General features: G+C 43.7%; 1 protein-coding gene across 4 annotated transcripts in view; it reads right to left on the bottom strand.

Annotated features, from left to right (window-relative positions):
* Positions 1 to 11,323, bottom strand: part of ADCYAP1 (adenylate cyclase activating polypeptide 1) — a 66,133-nt gene extending 54,810 nt beyond the window's left edge. For all 4 annotated transcript variants that reach the window (XM_045781941.2, XM_087869943.1, XM_087869944.1 and 1 more), the window contains exons 1-2: positions 11,196 to 11,323; positions 9,121 to 9,289 (exon numbers count right to left, since the gene is read on the bottom strand). The gene's annotated coding sequence lies outside the window, so the exon portion shown is untranslated. The remainder of the gene's footprint in view (positions 1 to 9,120; positions 9,290 to 11,195) is intronic.
* Positions 11,324 to 22,682: the final 11,359 nt, after the last annotated feature.

Below are 22,682 nucleotides of genomic sequence, written 5' to 3'. Positions count from 1 at the left end.
AGGTGACAACCTAGACTCTCAATTGGCATCTGAAGTGAGGATGGGGGGCAGTCTTGTAGGACTGAGCCCTTAACCTGTGGGGTCTCATGTCATCTCTAGGTAGATGGTGTCGGATTTGAGGTAAATTGTAGGACAGCCAGCTAGCGTCACAGAGAATTGCTCGGTGGGGGGAAAGCCCCATGTATCTGATGTCAGAGGTGCTGTGAGTGTGGTGGTCGTGTGAGAGGAAAACAGACTCGATGCCTGACCCACAGAAACTGTAAGCTAATCAGTTCGTGTTGTGTTAAGTTGCTAAACTTGTGGTAATTTGTTACGCAGTAATAGAAAAAAGCACATCCATTCAATCCTTACAACAACCTTATGAGACATGTACTATTAATATCCCCACTTTACAAACAAGAAAAATGAGGCACAGAAAGATTAATAATTTGCCCAAAGGATTTAAGTGCCAACAGTCTGGCATAAGAGCCTACCCACATCATGCACATCATTCATCATCCTGCTAAAAGTCCCAGATCTTTACTACTCAGACACCTGTGGTCGATGCCCCAAGGTTCAAACACTACAAAACAGACTCCCAAAAGGATATCATAAATAAAATCAAACGACACACCGTAGACTGGCAGGAGAAGTCTGTAATCTACATAAATTACCAATGATTAGTATCTGCAATGTATTGAGAAACCCTACTAATCAAAGACAACAACAAAAAAAGACAAATAACCCAACAGAAAAATGAACAGAAGATATGAACAGGCAATTGTCAGACAGGAAAAGTCAAATAACCAGAACATATGAAAGGGTGCTCAGTCCCACTAGTACTCATGTAAATTTCAATAACGATAAAGTCCTAAATATTGGCAAGAATGTGAAGCAACAAGGACTTTCATGTCCTGTTGGTGGGAAGATAATGTGTACAACCCCTTTGGAGAATGATTTAGGAACATCTTATTAAATTGAACACAAGAATGTCTTTCAAATAAGGAATTCCACTTTAAAGTACATGTAATAGGGGTGCCTAGGTGGCTCAGTCGGTTGGGCATCTGCCTTCGGCTCAGGTCATGATCCCGAGGTCCTGGGATCGTGTCCCACATAGGGCTCCCTGCTCAGCAGGGAGCCTGCTTCTCCCACTTCTCCCTGCTCATGCTCTCCCTCACTATCTCTGTCTCTCTCTCAAATAAATAATAAACAAAATCTTTAAAAAAGTAAAGTACATGTAACAGAGAAACTCAAGCCTTTGTGCATAGGAAGAAGAATATGAGAATATTCACTTCAGTCTTATTTGTAATAGGAAAACGAATTCGGTGTCCATCAACAGATGAGTCAGTAAGTGGAATAAACACGTAGGCTTTCCTCTCTCAATGTCATCTATCTCTCCATTAATTTAGGTCTTCCTCAGGGTTTCCAATAAAATTTGCATTTGCTTTTGTAGTCTAACCTTAAGTTTAAATGGTTTTAATGTCTGTTACCAGTCCTTTATGCCATGATCTCTCAATTCTTAAATTTTAAATGTTGGTTTAACTCTTGATGAACTTGGTCTGTCATATGCCCAAGCAATTTTTTTCCATACAAGTATTTTATCAGGGCTTTTGCACACATGATAACACCTTCCCTTAATTTTCCCAAACAAAAAATCTGGCCAGACATAAGTTTCTCCAACTATACACTTTTCTCTACAGGCAGTGTTAGCGTCAATCTGTTCTCTTCCAGTATTCATAGAAGTCTAAGCCCATGCTTTGTTCCTTTTAAAACATCTGTTTTTCTCTGCCTGGGCCTTTGCAGTATTTCCTCTGCCCACGTTGCCCATGAAATCCCTTTGAACTGGCAGAGATGAGGTGCTCCGTCTCTGTTAGAGGACACAGGTCTTGAAAACAAAAAGTGGCCGCAGGCCTTGTCCCTGCAATTTTAGGCTCTCCTTGACCACAGAGACACTTCTTCTGAGGGATTTAGCAGCGGTTCTACTGGAGCAAGAGTTCTGACTGCCACTGGGAGCTTCTCATGTTAGTAGATCAGAAAACAGAGTGGAGCTACTATCCTGATGGAAGTAGGTGAGCCAGATATTGTGAGGAAATAAGATTGCTGTTGCATCATTGAGGCAGGGAAAGATATGTCCGGAACTTAGGGATTCACCAGGCCACCACCACTTGTCATTTCCAGATCCCTCCCGGAAAGGGTTTGGTTTCTCCCTGGCCAAGCAACCTAGGCCAGCAGAAAGATGAGCTAAGGGTGGGGAGAGTCTAGAATGGTGGCAGATGAGGGAGGTGGTGAATATCAGCTGCAGTTTGGGGACCAACTACAGCAGGGAAAGCTGTAGCATGAGCTTCCAACCACCCTGTTACAGTGTATTTTTTAGAAAATCTGACTCCCCAGTGCGGAAGACTTGGGGACAGGTTGCCATGAACCTAATGCAGGGCCAGGGGCTGTGTGGGGAGGGTAGCATGAATGGATCAGAGTGGGGCAAGTATGGACTTGCCCTCGAGGCAGGACCCGCACCTCCCTCTTAAGACTCCAGTGCAGGCCAGTCCCATTTCCAACTGCTGGCACATACTCTGCCCCCTGCAGGCCAGAGGTGCCCCGGAAATGATGCCCCGGGGAACAAGCTTCAACCGGTGACTAGCAGGGTAGTGCACACAAACACCCCAGTCTCCTTGCCCTTCAAGTGAGGAAGTCAGCTTCATGTTCTATGCGAAGTCCTATTCCCCAGGGAGGAGTGAGCACATTCCTTGACTTCTTTTTCTTCTCTCTCTCACATTCCCATCCATTCCCTCTACTGCCTGGAATTATTTCCCACATCCGCCACTTACATCCACATCCTCATCCCCGGTCTTCTGGGGAAATCCAAACAACACTTGAGCAGATTTACCCTGAAGCTGATGAAGCATCAGGATTCGAACCCGGCACTGGAAGGGCCCCAGAAGTGTAGTCACACAATCATATATTTCTGTAAAATTTGCCACGAAAGATCATTTTGTTTTTATTTTTCTAATGAATGTTCCAAATGTGTGTATAATCTCACAAAACCTGGATCCACTCCTTATCTGATTTTCCATATATACCATTCACCTGTTTATTATTATTTGTCTTCCTTCACTAGAATGTAAGCTCCGAGGAGGCCAGAATTTTAGCCGATTTGTTCACTACTGAATGAATCCGCAATACCTTTTTCAGTACCGAGTACATAGTAGATGCTAATAATTTTTGTTAAATAAATGAGTAAGCCCCAAATGAACCTTGCCCTGTCCTGTTTCTATGTCTTGCATCTGTTCTTTCCTCTGATTAGAAGCTCTTCTGTTTCCTCTCAGTGGCTTCTCACTAGGGACCTATCTCAAATTCCAAGAATTACATGGGTGGAAGTATAGACATGAACTGAGGGAGAGACTTATAACCACCCCCAAATGCCTATTTTCTTTTCTAGGTATGCTTTCTCCTATGTGCCTACTTTAACTTTTCATTTAAAATTTTTCAAACACACAGAAAATAGAAAGAGTGCAATAAATTGTCATGTAGCCACCATTTAAATACAATTGTTAACATTTTGCCATATTGCTTCACCCATATATTTTTATTTAATTGTGTCTCTACATATTACTAGTGTAAAAAAATTTATTACGTCTAATGATTCATGAATCAGCTGGGTGTTCCTTCTGCTGGTTCCCCTTATATTCGCTCCTGTGGCTACAGTCGCCTAGAAGTCAGCTGGGCTGGAAGATTCAAGATGGCCTCATTCCCAGGTGCAGTGGTTGGCGCTGGCCATTGGTTAGGCACCTCAGTTCTCTTCCATGACAGTCTCAGGGAAGGTTTCAGTATGGGAAAGTGAAATCTGTGAGGTCTCTGGAGGTCTAGGATCACTTCTACCATATTCTTTTTTTTTTTTTAAGATTTATTTATTTTTTAGAGAGAGAGAGTGAGCATGTCCAAGCAGGGGGAGGGATAAAGGGAGAAGGAGAGAAGCAGACTCCCCGCTGAGTGCAGAGCCCAACACAGAGCTTGATCTCACAACCTCGTGATCATGACCTGAACCAAAACCAAGAGTCGGATCCCCAACCAAATGAGCCACCCAGGTGCCCCTGTTACATATATGTGTGTGTATATATATATATATATTTTTAATCAGTTTTATTGAGGTGTAATTTCTACAAAATTCACTCATTTTACGTGTACGATTCGATGATTTTTAGTAAATGTACGGAGTTGTGCAGCCATCACCACAATCTAGTTTTTTTAAAAGATTTCTTTATTTTAGAGAAAGGGAGAAAGTGGGGGGAGTAGCAGATGGAGAGGAAGAGAGAATCTCAAGCAGGCTCGGCACTGAGTGTGGAGCCAAAGGCGTGGCTCTATCCCAAGACCCTGAGATCACAACCTGAGCGGAAACCAAGAGTGCAAAGCTTAACTGACGGCACCACCCAGGCGCCCCCACCACAATCTAGTTTTAGAACATTTTTTTTTACCCCAAAAAGATCCCTCATGACCATTGTAGTAAATCTCTCTTTCCACCCCTGCCTCCGACAACCACTGACCTACTTACTGTCTCTACAGATTTGCCTTTTCTAGACATGTCCTACCAATGGAATCATACAATAGGCATGCATCTGGCTTCTCTTATTTAGCATAATGTTTTTGATGTTCATCCATGTTATGACATGTGGCAATAGTTTGTCCCTTTTTATGACCAAGTAGTATTCCGTTGTATACACAGATCACATTTTGTTTATCCATTCACCAGCTCCTGGACATCTGGATTATTTCCAGTTTGGGGACTTTACAAATAATGCTGCAATGAACATTCATGCACAAGTCCTTGTGTGAATACATATCTTCTCTTGGGTGGATACCTAGGTGAGGAATTGCTGGATCACGTAGTAAATGTACATTTACCTTGTTAACTGTTTTCCAAAGTGGCCATACTCTTACGAGCCCATCAGTAATGACTGTTGATTTAGTTCCTGTACCTGCTCCCACCTCTTTTAATCGAGAACACACTCTACCTCCTACCTATTTTCATGAAATTCAGTTTTCTAAGAGACATGGCCATGTGTATGTACAATCTCCCACATTGTACATTTGACTTTGTTTCTTTAGGATATTGTTCAGTTTAACTTATTTCTCTGTTCTATTTCTAAGAACTGGAAGACCTAAAGACTTGATTACATTCAGGCTAACATTTTTGGCAAGTGGTAATACGTACATCCTATTGCATGTATCAGGAGGCACAGAATGCCTGATTGTCCTACTATTAGTAATTATAAAATTGATCACTGTGTTGGAGTGGTAAAAGCCAGATATCATCATTTTTAAGGTATTTTTGCCCTTGACAGTTAGCAAGTAATCTATGGGGTAATTCTATGCCAATGGGGGGAAAAAATTAAGTGGGAGGGGATGTTTTAGGGGATTTACAAAATATTAAAAAACAAGGTGATGATTAAAATGTAAAATGTAGTATTTTAAGGAAAAACATGTATACTTAGCCTCTGGAATGATTAAGTAGTGTAGTTGAATCTGCGTTTGGCCATGAGTTTTCTAGTAACCGAAACAATAAAACAAAGACATTTAGTGTGAAGTCTCCTTCCAAATAGAATAATGCACATAAACTCTTCCATAAAGGTGAACTGGACTCCAGCAAGAATTTCTCCCAGGGATGCTTACATAAACACATTGAATAGTGTAGTGGATGATTATTTCAATAAGTATGAGAGCCTGGGCATTTGTATACTTTGAAGAACCAGCCTTCTGTACTTAAAAAGAAAGCCTTCTTCCATCAAACGTCAATTTTATAGACAGACCCTAAACAGTGAGGAAAGGGACACCTACCACTCCTGCCAGATCAATTAAAGCACCCTTAGAAGTTAGTAAAAAGAGATTCGCCTAAGAGTATTGTTTGATTACTCTTACAAAGATATTCCTAAGGGAACTATGATTACACATACACACACACAGCCAAGAACAGTATTTTCTGATCATCTCCTATAATACAAATAACTTAGAGACCTTGGAAAAGCAGATAAACATAATTTCCACACATCTTTTTCACATTCTTCCCTTCTCTCTCTCTCTCTTTCTCTCTCTCATCAGATGTCACAAGCAAACTTCTGGCAAGTGCTAAATTGCAATAAATTCATAGGGACAAATGACTAGAATGCCAGTCTTCTGTGTTGTTGAGCAGAGGAAAATACATATGTTTTAGATCCTAGACGTGCAGATGGCATGGCTGAAAGTGTTGGGGAAATTTAGGAACCTGATTTATATTCTTGCCAGAGACAGAGCATCCTACTTTCTCGGAGAAGCTACCAGAACCACAATATTTTTTTCCTCAAAAAACAGCTTCAGATCTACTTACAAACTAAAAAAAAAAAAAAAAAAAAAAAAGCATCGTTGGTAAATCTGTATCATAAAACATGGAAGAAATTGTTTTGTCTTTTAAAATGCTTTAACTATGGCCTTCAGAGTCCAGACAATATTTCAATTACAACTCTAGCACCCGCTAATTCAGTAGCCCTGAGCAAGTTACTAACGTCTCCAAGTTCCTGCTTCCATGTCAGGGCTAATACCAATTTCTCAGAGATGTTTTGTTGTTTGTTTTTAAAGATTTTATTTATTAATTTGACTGAGAGAGAGAGAGAGAGAGAGCGCGCGCGCACAGGCAGGGGGAGCAGCAGGCAGAGGGAGAGGGAGAAATAGGTTCCCCGCTGAGCAAGGAGCCCAATGCGGGGCTAGATTCGAGGACCCTGGGATCATGACCTGAGCAGAAGGCAGACGCTTAACCGACTGAGCCACCCAGGTGCCCCTCAGAGTTGTTTTGAGTAAAGAAAACACTAAGTAAAGTGCTCAGCACTGTGTGACTACTTCATAGACTGCAGAGGAATCTGCTTCCGGTTCAACTCCCTCCCTCCAGCCGCTCCCCTCTCCAGACCCCTCTCTCCAGCCCCTCCTCCAGACGCCCCCTCCTCAGATCCCCTCCTCCAGACGCCCCCTCCTCAGATCCCCTCCCTCCATTCTCCTCCCTTCAGCCTCCCTGCTGCTACCCCTCCCTCCAGACCCTCCTCTCTCCAGACCCCCTTTGGCCCCCCCCTGCAGCCTCCCTCCAGCTCCTTCCTTCCGGCGGACTGAGTGGGGGAGGGGGAAGAACACAAGGGAAGACAGTGACTCTTTGTTTATAGCTGAGCTTCACGGGAATTCTGCAGGGGACTGGAGAAAGGCTCAGGCCTGAGGGAAGAGTGGAGCTTCCGTCTGCTTCCCTTCCTTATCACTTGGTTCACCCGCAAATCCAAGGGCAGGTGAACTATTGCCACACACAGAACGGCCCGACCAAAGCGCATTCCCAGTGCCGAGCAAATGGCAAAACGGTGAGCAAGAGTCCATGACTTTCAGCTGGCCTCTCTGCTCCCTGGGGACTCTTGACCTTTTGCTGCGGTTTGGGTAAGAACCCCTTCAGCAGGAAGTGAAGAAGGAAGGGTGAGTTCAAGCGCAGTAACTACTAGTAACTACTAGTAAAACCTGCCTCACAATGAACTAGCCACTCCTCTTCCCAAGGAACACTGGCCAGGCAGGCCAGGAGGAAGGAGGTTCCCCATCTGTGGAATTCTAGGTATGGGACAAGGGCGTGGTCCCTCTGACCTTTAAGGATCTCACCTCAAAGCCCCTGGGTTTTCAGTACAGCTGTGTCCTAGAGGGTTTATCACAATGAGTTAGTAGCTGAATGTGTTAACTCTTTGAGGTGGGAATAATTAGTATTGTTCTCCTCAAAGTTGAAATTTGTTTTATAAATACAAAAATTGTAACAGCGTTCTTCACTCCTCAAGGAGAGTGCCAGTGGCATTTGGGGACAGACAATACTTGGTTGTGCTGGGATCCCATACTCTGCAGAACATTTAGCATCCATCGTCCCAACACATTAAATACCAGTTATACCTCCCACTCATTGTGACAAACAAAGGGGCCCCTATATGGCTCCAAATGTCCCTTGGAAGGTGTCCCACACCTGACTGAGAATCACTGGCTAATGAGCAGATGGTCTTGCTGACAATAGTTAATCAACCGTTTTCATTCCTTCTCTTAAGCCATTAGTTCCTGTTAAACAAGCCAAATGCTTTCATGATATTTGTCTTTCTACTTATTATGGACAGAGAGAATAAATTCCATTTACATAATAATTTTACATATTTAAAGTAAAGCACTTAGTACAGTGCTTAGTAAATTGTGAGCACTCAATAAACAGTTACGATTTTCTTTGATAGTACCCTTGTCAGCTTTATTTGATTATTAAATATTTGTAAAAAGGAAAGTCAAAAGCAGCAATACTTTACGCCATTTTGAACTTAAATTTCACCTGAGAGGAATTATTTTTATTTTCCAATTCCTACATTAGCACTCTGGTCTCCCCAAAACTGGATTTCCTTACTTCTAAAGTGGGGGTGATGGCATTGACAGTATGGGGGTTTTATGAGGCTTAAAAGAGACTGTATGAAGTATTGGTGAGTGATAGCCACTGAACAGATGTTTTTCCTAGGTTCTTTTAACAGATGAGGGGCGGAAACAGGAAAGAGGCAGTAAAAGAAACCTCAGCTTCTGAAATCTCTGTGTTATCTAATTCCAAACATCAATGTGCATACTAATCACCGGGAATCTTAATAAAATGCAGCTTCTCATTTAGCAGGTGAGGGTGGGAAGATGGGCCCTGAGATTCTGCATCTAACAAGCTCCCAGGAAGAAGCTTTACAGACAGACAGACCTGGATTTTCATCTGACTCAATTAATAATTCTGTGATAAGTTATCTTTGAGACTCAGTTTCCATATCTGTAAAATGGGTATTCACACATTATAATAATATAATCATAAAATAATAATAATAATACATGCCTTATATAATCACTATGTTATTTATATAATACAGCATATATAAAGCAGGATTGCCATATTGTAGACACTTAGTATAAATTCTGCTTTCCTATCCAGGAAGAAAACAAAGAAAAACTAACTAGGAAACTACAAAAAGGTTTATCAAACTAACAACATTTCATTTCAGTGACAGAGCTTTAGCTTTCTGTAAAGGAGGTTGTGGTATACAGTGTTGTCTGTTCAAAATATTTGCTGCCCCTCACTGGGGGAAGATTGTATCTCCTTACCTCAGTGATGTCAGAGCCAGCCACGTGACTTAAGGAAGCGAAGGTGAGAGGAATGGAAATAAATCACTCCATTTGCAAAGTCGAAGCTTCAAGAGCCAACATGAGGTTCCAACATCGTTCTTTCCTTCTCTCACTGTCCCAGAAAGGAGCTGCTCCTTCGGGCTCGATCCTAGAGTGAAAATGTCGTATAATAAAGAATTTGTATGGTTGTTTTCCAGGGTTCCTGGCACAGAGCTTCTAAAATGCTTGGAATTTCCTGAGTGACAGGAGTGTCTTTGTTATCTAATGACGTGACTGTGGCAGGCACCTAGATAGCTTTCAGGATACCAGCAAGATCAAGCATGTGACTAGAGGGTTGGAACTCTGGGTCAGCCTGACCTCTGGGAAGCAGAGGGGATCTGGAGACTGAGCTGAATCACGTGAGATCCTGGACTCTGAAGCCCAGCGGAGCTTCCTGGTTGGCGGTAGTATGATGCAGGCTGGCTCCCCGAGGAGAGGGCATGGCAGCTCTGCATTCCCTCCCAGACCTCGGCCTGTGAGGACACTTTATGATATAATTGTAATCATAAGTATAGCACTTTGGGGGCACCTGGCTGGTTCAGTTGGAAGAACGTGAGACTCTTGATCTCAAGGTTGTGAGTTCGAGCCCCATGCTGGGTGTAGAGATTACTAAAAGAAATAAACTAAATAAATAAAGTAAGTATAGCCCTTTCTTGAGTTCTGTGAGGCATTCTAGCAAATTATCAAACCCAAGAGAGTTGTAGAAACCCCTGCTTTATAGCCAGTCAGTCAGAAGGGTGGGAGGCCTTGGGAACCCTGAAGTGTGTCCAGTGTCTCAAATAAGGATAGTCTTGTGGAAAACTGAGCCCTTAACTTGTGAGGCATGACCCAATCTCCAAGTGGTACACATCGGACACATATGGCAATGCACCCAGTTGGGGGCGAATCAGAATAGAAGGAGACAAGTACTAAACCTCACCAACATATACTGGGAGGGAGAAATCAATCTTTGATTTTGTGAGCTCCTGTGATCTTGGAGCCATTTACTTTGGAACACTAGGTCATCTAATCTGACTGGTACAAAGGTAGACAGTACTTAGATTCCATTCTGAAGGAATTACATCTCGTCAACTAAACTGGTTAGTCTGGTGAGGAATGGGCTATACTACCCAGGGTACACAATGTGCTGGGGTGCCTCTTGCTTTCGGCTGCCCAGCACATTTTTCCCCCACTCCCCTTTGTCAGTTACCTGTGCCTGGCCCCAGCCCTGGACCCAGGGGTGGGTATGTTCCTCCAGTCTGGCTGATCCTCATACCTGCACACAGTGAAGGGAAGGCCTCACATGAGGCAGGTCAGGATCTTTCCCTGGGGTGGCTAAGATGGGAATGCAGCTGAGACTTCTGGTGATCCCCTTTCTCACCCTGTGGAGAGAGCCTGTCTGCAGATGGAAGCCGAGCAGGGGCAACAGAGATGGAAGACAGACAACCATGAGGCGAGACCTCATGGCGCTGTGCCCCTGTTCCAGGGCCTTCCAGAATCCTTCTCTGCTGCATGAGCCTTGAAATCATTGTTTTTCCTTAAGCTGATTTGAGTTGGGTATCTGTCATGATAACTGAAAGAATCCAGATGAATAGAAGCTATCACTGAAACAATTCTGGCGATAAAAGAATTCTGTCGGTGGATTTTTAAATTTTACTTTAATTGATTGGTATCGTTTAGTTGAAGCGTTCTGAATTCTAGCCAAAAGGAACCCTGGAATCTACCAAAGACAGAGAGATAGCCAAAGAAATGGAAGGACGGCGAAGTGAACAGAAGACTCGTATTTCTACGATTCCTCCTGGCGAGGCCAGGCATGAGTAAACGCCATCTCAATATGTGGATAGTATTAGCCTTGACAAATAAGCCCTAATCATCCCACTAGGGGCCAACTCTTCCAGAATAAGAAGTTGTTTTAAAAGGACTAGAACTTAACAAATTTGTTTTTAACCTTAAGTTCCATGTGAGGAATGATTTCATCAGCTTAGGATTTCTTTAACACCGTGACAGTTTTAAGTCAAGAAAAACTGAGCAGTTACCTGTAGTGTCTGCACCTGGTGCGCAGAATGTGTGCTTGGTGTCAGACAGTCCTTAGCTGAGCTCCCACTTCGCTGCCCACCACCTGTCGGCCTGGGGCAAGTTTCTGAGTTCCTCCGAGCTTTACTTACTTTATCTATGAAATAAAATTGGTAACTACACTGTATATGAAAAAGACTTAGCACATATATTTAGCAGGGCATGTATTTTATGCTTAATAACTGATAACTGTTATTATCATTATCACATCAAGTCACCTAGGCTGCTTCCAGACTATCTAAAATGTGTACTGTATACAATGGAATCCTCCATCAAAAACCCTCTGGGTGGAAAGTTTCTTGTGGAATTGGAAAGATGCCTACTTTTTCTTAACATTTTGTCATCATTATCTTACCATTTGAGTTAAGGATGGTCAGATGCATTTTTGAAAAGCAACCATACATGGGGTGCCTGGGTAGCGCAGTCGTTAAGCATCTGCCTTTGGCTCAGGGTGTGATCCCGGTGTTCCGGGATCGAGTCCCACATCGGGCTCCTCCACTGGGAGCCTGTTTCGTCCTCTCCCACTCCCCTGCTGTGTTTCCTCTCTCGCTGGCTGTCTCTCTGTCACATAAGTAAATAAAGTCTTTAAAAAAAAAAAAAAGAAAAGAAAAGCAACCATACAGAGGGGCAGAATATATTTTAAAAGGAAAATGATCACTTTTAATTTCATCACTAATTAAATTTATTTTTAAAAGGTTTTATTTTTAAGTAATCTCTACACCCAACATGAGGCTGGAACCCATAACCTACAGATCGAGAGTCACACGCTCTACCGACTGAGCCAGCCAGGCGCCCCTGATCACTCACTAAATTTAAAATTTAATATTCAGAGTACGTGGGTGATTCGGTCGGTTAAGTGTTGGCTCAGGTCATGATCTCAGGGTCCTGGAATCAAGCCCCCGCTCAGTGAGGAGTCTGCTTCTCTTTCTTCCTCTGCCCCACCCCCTGTTCGTGCTCTCTTTCTCTCTCTCTCTCTCTCTATATATATATATACATATATCTAAAATAAATAAATAAAATCTTTAAAATTTTTTAAATTTTCAAATATCTACCTCAAAATGAAATAAGAACGGCTGACTATTAAAGTGCCATTTTTTTTTCAAAAAACCAAGTCCTTTAAATCAAAAGAAAAATATATATTATTATTAGCTCATGACAAATTCACTTGGCCAGATGGTTTCCATTTGAAATGGCCCCTGGAAAAGCAATCTCTCCACACCAGGCTTCCTGCGGTTGGAGCTTGGAGCACTCCAGTGCCACAGTTTCCTAAAATTATTAAGCTTCTAATGAGGGCTTAGGAGGCTGGCACATTTGCTCCAGATATCAGAGAGTTCTAAATGCGTAGCATATTAAAGCAGGACGAAGCAGAAATATGGACTAAGCGAAATCACATGTTCTTGATGTTAACTAAGGTCATCCTGGCCATTCCCCCCCCCCCACCACCACCACCACTTGCTTTCCCACATGAGTGAATAAGGAAAAATCTAAAACATTGGCCCTGGGATTTTGTTTGGCTTGGTTTGGTGTTCTAAAATTGTTCCTGTGTAAACACATTTTACGAAAGCCCAAGAGGGAGTTTAGACGTTGGGGTCTTTGCCTTGCTTCCCTTCTTATCACGTTACCAGAAAAGGAAGTTAGTCATTAGGAAATGAATTTTGAGTCACCTTCAGGACTAGGGGGAAAAAAAGTCATCATTTGCCTGGAGAACTTGACAGGAACGATTTGCTTCATTACTATGACTGCCAGGATCAGAGATCTCCCCTGGACGGTGGGCAACACGTGTGAATATGGAGAGGAGAAAGGACAGGATAAGAGGCCAGACAGAAGCAGCCGTTATATGACAGGTGTAATGGAACGAGAATCTATCAGAACAGCAGGAATCAAAGGAGGAGTTACTTTAAGGAACCAAGTGGTTAGAGATAGCTATCAAAGAGAGTGTCAGGGGCGCCTGGGTGGCACAGCGGTTAGGCGCCTGCCTTCGGCTCAGGGCGTGATCCCGGCGTTATGGGATCGAGCCCCACATCAGGCTCCTCCACTATGAGCCTGCTTCTTCCTCTCCCACTCCCCCTGCTCGTGTTCCCTCTCTCGCTGGCTATCTCTGTTAAATAAATAAATAAAATCTTTAAAAAAAAAAAAAAAGAGAGTGTCAAAGAACTTCCAGAATTGGTACAGAATTCCCACTTACATGGGTATTCAAGTAAAAATTAATAAGGAAGCATTCATGGGTAAATTTGTTTGGGCTCCCACGACCTGAGGGAACTGATGTTATTAGGCAGTTTTTTGGTGAAGAGTCGCATCAGAAGTGTTCCTATGATCGGGAGAAAATGCAAGCATTGAAGACCTCTTCGGCTGAGTCCTGGAATACAAACTATCCCTTCGTATAGGTGGAAACTCATCAGGAAACAGCGCGCCCTATGTTTTGTAGGCTCTGGACTTGTAATCAGTTTCATTAGCAAGAGATCTCTGGTGGTTTGTCTTTTGTGAAGTGGATCAGAATGGAAACCCAGAGCCGTTTGTCATACAATTCACGGGGAAGGTGTGTGCAGTGAGGCCGCAGACATAGGCTGGAGGCAGGGCATGACCAGCCCAACGGGCCACCTAAAGAATTTTTATCTTACTCTATGTGTCATGCAAGCCATCAGAAGATTTTCAGATGTTAAGGACTAGGTTCTTTTCAAGTATAAACCTGTCCTGCTCCTACATCACTCCCTTCCATTCACTCAATGAATATTTTATGGAGGCCCAGTATGTACCGGTCACCGTTCTAGACGCTAGAAATAAACTGTTGAACAGGACAGAGAAAAACCATGTCTACCGCCAGCCTGGATGGTATCTTTGGACAATTTTCTTCAAGGGAGCTCTGCTGGCACATAAGTAGAGGCAGACCCAATATTAGCACCTTCACGCACCTCAGCTAGGCACCCTCATACAGTGCACACCCTGTGCAAATGCTCATGGCGGCCCAGGACAAGTCACGTGACTTCAAAGGGCCTCTGTTATATTGGGAGCAGACAGACAATGACCAAGTAAACACACGATAAGTATAGAGGGTGATATGATCAAGAAGAACTGAAGACAGACTTCTATATATAGGACACTCAGGGATAGTCAGGAGACTTTCTCTGAGGAGAGAGTAAATAAGCTGAGGCATTAAGTATAAGAAGGAGCCAACAGTGAAATAAGCCGTGGTAAGAACGTTGCTGCAGAAGAGAACAGCACGGACAGCGGCCCTGAGGCAGTGCCAGGTAGGACATACCCAGGCCGGAAGAGCAGTGAGCAGGTTGGTGTGGCCAGAGCACCCCACACGAGGAGCAGAACAGGAAGAAATGAGGTTGGAGGGGGTGAGGTCCCTGCCTGCAGGACTCTGGGCTTTGATAAGATTTGACTGTAGTCAACGATAACATTATATATTCAAAATTTTAAGAGGCTAAATCTTGTATTAAGTGCTCTTTCCGTAATTAACAAGCAATGACTTTGAAAAGTTAAGATCGAGGGATCCATGGGACAGGGATTTTTATTTACGGGAGTGACAGTGCACACAGTGACTTCACAGGTATCAGCGTAGAAACAGTCATCGAACCCCAGTGTGGGAATGATACTCCCTGAGGAAGGCGAGAGACTGTGGACAGAGCCTTCCATCAGGGCAGACTTTAAGAGCCCTGATGAAGGAGCACCTGGGTGGCTCGGTCTGTTAAGCATCCGCCTTCAGCTCAGGTCCTGATCTCAGGGTCCTGGGATCGAGCCCCACATCCTGGGATCAAGCCCCACACTGGGCTCCCTGCTCAGTGGAGAGCCTGCTTCTCCCTCTCACTCTGCCCCTCCCCCCGCTCATGCTCTCTTTCTCTCTCTCTCTCTCTCTCTCAATAAATAAGTAAAATCTTTAAAAAAAGAGAAAAAGAGGCCCGATGAAGAAGAAGCCTCAGAAGGCAGATGACACTGCGTTTCTGTCTGTTACTCAGGAGTTATTTAACTCTCTCTGAGTCTTGAGATCCTCATATAAAATGGGAATTAAAAACACCTACCTTATATATAAGGTTGTTCTGAATATTCAATGAGATAATGTATGCAAACTATTATAGGGCCTGGGACTTAGGAAGGGCTCAATGAATGGCAAGCATTTCTGTCTCACTTTCTCTTTCTCTTTCTCTCTCTCTCTCTCTCTCTCTCACACACACACACACACACACACACAGAGCATAAGCCTGAATAGGAAACTAAGAAGGAGTTTCTGAAGAGGAAGGAGCATCTGGGAGAGTAGTGTCACCAAAGCCGGTTGAGGAGAGAGCCAAAAAAGGAAGGTGGTCAGAGGTATTAAATGCTAAGGAGAGGACAAGAGGGGCCAGAAAAGCATCCACCGAATCTGGTTTGGAAGCCTTATTACTATCATTTGAGGAATTATTATGAGATGTGGGACTGGAGATGAAGAACACACCCCGCTCTGTTAAGAGGGTTTGCTTGGACCAGAAGAGGAGACCCAAGGCAGTAACCAAAGCAGAGAATAAGATCAAGCTTGATTCTTTGTCTAAAGATGCGGAACACTTAGGTACATATGGTGATATGCTCAGAAGGAGAAGCTGGACATACAGAAGACGATGATAGTTGATGCATCAGGAGGAGGTCAGAGGTCCTAGGATCCAGAACACGAGTGAGGGCACTCACTTTTGCTGTGAAGTGAGAAGGAGAGATGAATGAGTATAAATGTCATAGACTTTTGGGAATGGGAGTCGAGAGTTTGGATTTCTCACTGTGTGCTAGAAGTTAGATCTGAGACTGAGGGGCAAGGAGTTGAAGGGTAGGATTACAGGATTGACCTATAGAATTAAAAAGGAGGTGATTGGTTTGATATCAGCCTATAATAAATTTTGGATACTATAACTTTTAATCCACAAATTTCTTTATAGAGAAAATAAAATAACCTAAAATATAAAGGAACACAAACTCTTCCAATACATTTTTGAAGCCAGTTCTTTGGAGGGGAAAACTTTAGCTTTGCTGTTTAAAAAAAAAAAAAAGTGAGGTTAAACCTCGAGGATGTGCAATCCAAAACCAGAGGCATGGATCTCATTCCTTGAGGGCTCAAGGACGAGCACGACAGCAAAATTCCCTCCAATTTCTGCTCTCTTATCATTTTATTTTATCTGTTTCCTGACAACCTTCACAGCAGACACCCTTTCTGCCCTTGTGTAGGAAACTCATAATCCAAGTCCATTCCCAGAAGCTTTTGTCCCAACAACCCTTCTGAATCAATACCTGGCTCTCCAATATTACTCATCAGTCATTTTAAAAATCCTTCAGAGACCAAAGAGACTGTTGTGGCTTCTTGCAGAGTGACCCTGACTTCATCTCAGCTCAACAGGTGCGGTGATATAAACAGCAAACACACAGAGCAGTTTTGCAACTCTGCTGGGAAACTCGTGAGATGGGCCTGAATATGATGATGGTTATTTTCAAGGTCACTGTTCCAATAAAGAAAAATTTAATCGAAGTAAGCAGATTCTGAGTAAGTTTGGCTAACGTTATTGGCCTTCTCTCTCCAACAGGCTGAGCGTGCCATAAATTATTCACTTGTGTTGATGAGTTATTCTGGCCGCTGTGATGAGATTTTGGCCACTGTACCATGTCCAGCTCATCCTCAATTTATCCTAACAAGAGAGCACTCCTACCCTGGATAGGGCTCCCCGTCCCTGGAGAGATTTTTCAGTATATAAATAAAAGCCCATGTTCGAGAAATTGGCGCGCGTCCCTCCGTCTTGGGTCTGGCCAGAGCCTGTGGACGGCACTATCCGTTTCTACCACAAGGTGGCGCCCGCGACCTCCACAGGCGCGCTGCGGCTGAGTGGCTGAATCCCAGCCCTCACCAGCCAGAATGAGAGGAAGTTAGAGCAGAAAGAGTCACTTAGTGCAGCCCTGTCATTTTGCAAATGATAAAACTGAGACCCAAAGAAGGTAAATGACCCAGCCCAAACCACACAACTACGACTACTTTCGCGAGGGCATGATCAAGGTCCATGTCTCTACACTGTCAATCCCAAATTAATTCCACCAAAGGGCCATGGTTTTAAACCAAAACAAACAAGCAAACAACAAAAAAACACCCTTTTTAAAGGAAATTTTACAAAGAATATTGTTTCTTCTAGCCCCCCACACCCTTCCCCCTTACTTGTCTAGACAAATGAAAATGGAGTCGCTCTGACCTCCTCAGAGTGATGTAGGCTGGCAGGGTTCCGAGGACCCAGAGGGGTCCCTCAGGACCAGCCAAGAGGGTCCTTGGCTTTGTGCAGGATGGAAGTCAAACACAAGCAGAGAGGAAGTGAGGGCAGAGTTTATTGAAGATGGAGAGAGAGAGCAGATATAGCCAGGGCACCTGGGAAACTCGGAAAGGAAAAGGAGAGTCTCATCTTTGCTTGGGGTCTGGGGTTTTCACTGAGGACTGTGGTCCAGTGCGCGTGTCTTCTCAGGCATCCAGGAACTGGTTGAGACAAGGACAAGTGCTCAGGTGTCCTCCATAACTCGCTTACGCCCTGGAGCCGGGGGTCTTGGCGTCATGGTGTCTGGGGTCAGTGGTCTTGGAAAACGTACATAACAACCCACCGGTGGCTTCTTAGATGTTATCTATCATGCTGGAACAGTCCAAAGAAATCTTTAACTCCTTATCCCTTACAAGGAGGACATACATTATTTGTGTATGAGGCGTGTGTTAAAGCATGGGTGCAGGTCCTAGCAAGAATAGAAGCAGGAAAATGAGCAAAAGAAAAAAAAAAGCAGTCCTCTATGGGGTCCTTTCAGTTTCCTTACCTCAAGAGGAGTTTGCAAACGATTGATGGGGTGGAATAAACTTAGAAGTCCTAAAACGTGCTTCCCGTATAGAATTTCTCTCTCAAACCCTTTCTCCCCTGCCGCATCTCCACCCGCTTCCCAGGCACGAAGCTTCCTCTGGGACCTCTACAGTGTGCAGGCACCGGAAGTCCTCCCTGATCCCGGGTCCCAGAGCACCCCCCGCCTCGGGCTGGGGGCGAACCCCCACCACACTGTGGGCGGTGCCTGTGATTCTTGGCCCCGCCTACTCCCCCCCCCCCCCGTTTGCTAATGCCCCGCCTTCGCTGCTTCCTGCGGCGGAATTCGGCCGAGGAAGTCAAACCAGAACTGAACTATCCTGCTACAAATCAATGGTTTCCAGCTTGGGCTGCGCCACCAACACTGACCCCACAACCCCCTTTTCAGCTCAAGTTGGTTTCTTTTCTATTCGCCTCCGAGGCGGTTCGTCATCAAGCCCAGCCTTCACCTCCTTGTCTGTGAATGAACCTGTGTCCTCTCTGTGTGCCAGGCGCTGTCCTAAGAACGTTCACAACAGTTCTACCGGGCGGGAAATAATATTTGAAATCCCCATTTTACAGATGAGAAATCCGAGGCACAGAGCTCACAGACCCGGGCCATGGCGGAGGCAGAATTTGCGTGTGTGTTCTTATCGCCCCTCGTGTGGTCTCCGCTTAGAAAACGGACTATCAGGGCTGAGTCCCTCCGTGCCCGCCGCCCCCGCCCCCGCCCCATCTCTTCACTTACCTGCATCTCCACCTGTCCTTGACTCCTTTTACCCATAATTTTGATCCCAATTTCTCTCGGTGTCCCAGAAGTTGCGCTCTGCCCGTTGTTTTTCCATTATCCCTCTACTGGAAGTATTCCACGGAAGCTTCTGATAAAACCTTGTTTGCCAGACCCAGTGGCTGCTCCAGGGACCTCTCCCTGCTAAGCCCCCGGAGGCACTTTTTCACGGTCAGCCATTCCCCCCACCTACAGCCTCGCCCCCTTTAGTTTAGGCGACACCGTCCTCCCCTGATGCTCTATTTCTACAGCAGGTGTTCTCACTTGTTTTTTTTTGTTTCAGTGCAGATGCTGAACTCCTACCTCAGGCCACACAACTCAGAACTCCCAGCTCAGAGGTTCAAGCGTCCGTAGGTTTTCAAAGCAACTCAGGTGATTTGGCCTAACGGCCCGGTTAAAAACCACTGCTCCCAATGAGCCAGACACAACAGGTAAATATGCTATGATTCCATTTATAAAAGGTACCCAGATGGTCAAATTCACGGAGACGAAAAGTAGAACAGGGGTTACCAGGGACTGTTTTCTCCACCTGAAACGTCCCTTCCTGCCTTCCTGCCTGGCTAATTCCTACTCATGCCTCGGGCTCAGCTCGGGGCTGGTGTCGGGCTAAGGGGAAACTCTGCCTTCTCTCTCTCCCTTGGAAATGTCATTTGTTCTGCAGCTGCAGCTCTTGCCTACATATTATTCGTTCCCAAATCTACCTCCAGCCCTGGCAGTGCTCCTAAATGTTGACACAAATTCACATTTCACACGGGCTGTTTCCTCAGGCACCTTAAATCCTACATGTCCAGAAGTCAAGTTACCATTTTCCTCCTTTCCACCCTGCTTTTCCTCCTGTGTTTTCTATTTCAAAACACTAGCATCAGGGCCCTGGGTGGCTCAGTTGGTTAAGTGTCTGCCTTCCACTCAGGTGGTGATCCCAGGATCCTGGGATCGAGCCCCACGTCAGGCTCCCTGCTCAGCAGTGAGTCTATTTCTCCCTCTGCCTCTCCCTCTGCTTATACCTTCTCTCTCAAACAGGTAGATAAAATCCTGGAAAAAAAAAAAAAAGTAGTGTCAGGTTGTACTGTGCGTATTAAATACCTAGAACTGTACTCAGCAGCTATTATTATTTTATGAGGGTTCCTAATATTATCAGCAATAGAATTATGACAAAGACTTTAGAAACATGGCGAAGCTGGTGGTTAAGTGCCTACCACTCTATAACATCTCTCTGTATAAGATAACTTAAAAAAAGAAACCAGTCTCTCAAATATCAAGGTAGAAAAGAAAAAGTTTAATGATGTAACATGTTTCTACTGGAGGCCATGTGCTATGGTTGATTATCCCCAGAACACCATTAGTTACAGTGTAGAAAACCTCCTTTGAAAAGTGGAGATTTGGGATGTCTGGCTGGCTCAGCTGGAGGAGCGCACGACTCTCAGTCTTGGAGCTGTGAGTTCGAGCCCCACATGGGGTGTGGAGATTACTTAAATAAATAAAACTTTAAAAAAGAAAAGAAAAGTGGAGATTTGCCAGAAGACCTAATGAAAGGCAGAAATGGGAAGATATATCAGATACGTAGAGTGAGAGGATGAACCAAAGGTTGAGCCATTTTATGTCTTTCTAAACAAGATGTGCTATAGATTATAGAAGGCTCTCAAAATATGTATTAAGGATTCACTAACTAAACAAAATTAATGTGAAGAGCCCTTATGAATGGATAAACAAGATGTGGTATAAACATACAATAGAATATTATTCAGCCTTAAAAAGGAATGAAATTCTGACACATGCTACCAGGTGATGAAGCTTGTAAACGTTATACTAAGGCACGTAAAGTATGCAAAGTAGTCAAATTCATAGAAACAGAAAGTAGAATGGTGGTTTCCAGGGATAGGAGGGAGCAGGAAATGAGGGTTAGTGTGTAAAGGGTACAGAGTTTTAGTTCAGGAAGATGAAAAATTTCCAGAGATACGTATTGGTAATGGTTGCACAACAACGTGACTGTACTTTGTGCCTCAGAACAGTGCATTTTTAAATAGTTAAAATGGTAACTTTTATACTATGTATATTTTACCACAATAAAAAAATTTAAAAAGAGCCATTAAGCTCAATACTTAATAATTACAAAGCTTCCTTAAATACATTTTCCCTAATAATAGGTAAAACTTGCAAAATTTCATTAATAAATGTCACTTACTCCAAGATGGAATGTCAGTAAGGAGGGATAGCTGTTAGGGCCCAGCTTTCAAATATATCCAAGTTAAAGTTGGAACGAAATAATTAAAAACAAAATTATAACATATCGAAGGAATAGATGCAGGAGGAAGATGATAGTTCTTTCAAAGAATAAGGAAATAAGAGACATTTTATTTTATACAAAAGTCAATTAGAACAGAAATTGAACTATAAAAATCTGTCCCTACACTTCTACCATTATACAAGGGAAATATTTAATTTCGAGGGCCATGTTGAAAAATGAAGAATTATGAATATGAAAATTGTTATTATTATTCTCCTTTTGATTGAATTCTCTCCTACTGGAAAACTTCAAACCAAATGTATTTCCCAAAATAATAAAGCTTAGAATGCCCAGTGTGCTCATTCCCAGCTGCTCTTCTAGAAGCTTCGGCAGAGACAGTGGTCCCAGAACATCCGTGTGCTTCTCCTTGTCCTCCAGTCCCCCTTGCCATTGGGAGGGGCAGCTTACTGGTTCTGGCCAGTAGAAAGTAGCAGGGTGACATGTGTCACTTCCAGGCTGGAGCAGTTCAAGGCCAGTGTGCCTCACCTTCTCCTGTTCTAGTGACTTTAGCAGGTAAGAAATGACAGACACAGGATGAAGAAATTCTGCATCCTCAAAGTGTGCCACACAGATAGGCATGGCCAGCCTGCACTGGACCTTCTGTGAGAAATAAATCTTTGTTTTTTGAGCCACTGAGATTTGGGGATTTGTTACCATAGCACAGTTACCTAATACAGCAGGAGGACTACAGCTAATAAAGCCGAAATCATTATTTGCTTCCCTTCTCATTGCAAGAGTTGGTTCTACCTGTGACCACTTTTAATAATTCCAAAGTAGGGGCACCTGGGTGGCTCTGTTGTTAAGCATCTGCCTTCAGCTCAGGGCGTGATCCCAGCGTTCTGGGATCGAGCCCCGCATCAGGCTCCTCCGCTAGGAGCCTGCTTCTTCCTCTCCCACTCCGCCTGCTTGTGTTTTCTCTAACGCTGGCTGTCTCTCTGTCAAATAAATAAATAAAATCTTAAAAAAAAAAAAAATTCCAAAGTAGCCCTGCATTAAATACTATGAAACACTAGAGGACACAATTGAGTTGTAGAAATTTTGGCCACTATCGTAAATGAAGCAAGATATGCAATATTGTAAAAAGTAAACAATGCAACAGATAAAGGAGTGGGGAAAATCATTAGCTTTTGAAAACAATTGTTTTCTTTGTAAATCTGTTAGCTACATTTCACCATTTGAGATCATTTAATTAAAAGTGAATTTGCAATACTTTAATTTTAATACAAAACCAATAAATTCCCCAAACACATAAAGCATATACGTTTACAAATATGAATACTTACCTTGGAAAACTACTGGGAGTGTTCTCAGGGTAAGAGAAGAGTTCGTTTCCGATCTGTATTTCTTTTTTCTTCAGATATGCCTGTCTACCAGTGATGATCGTTAGGCCATGGAATCTGTACGTTTTCTAACCAGGTCACTTGAGAAAGCTGAAGTTTCTAAGGCCCAGTTATTATAAGAGGTGACCAGATGTTCCAAACATCAAGCTGTGACAGGAAGCTCCCCACCCACTCCAAATGTCATGCTGAGTTCTGAGCAGACTTCCCTTTCCCGTTTCCTTTTCCCC

This window comes from Ursus americanus, chromosome 19 (genome assembly GCF_024610735.1).
Source record: "Ursus americanus isolate L20-20 chromosome 19, mUrsAme1.1.p, whole genome shotgun sequence".
NCBI lineage: Eukaryota > Metazoa > Chordata > Mammalia > Carnivora > Ursidae > Ursus > Ursus americanus.
The sequence above is the reverse complement of the archived record's forward strand: the minus strand, read 5'-3'. Positions and strand labels throughout refer to the sequence as shown.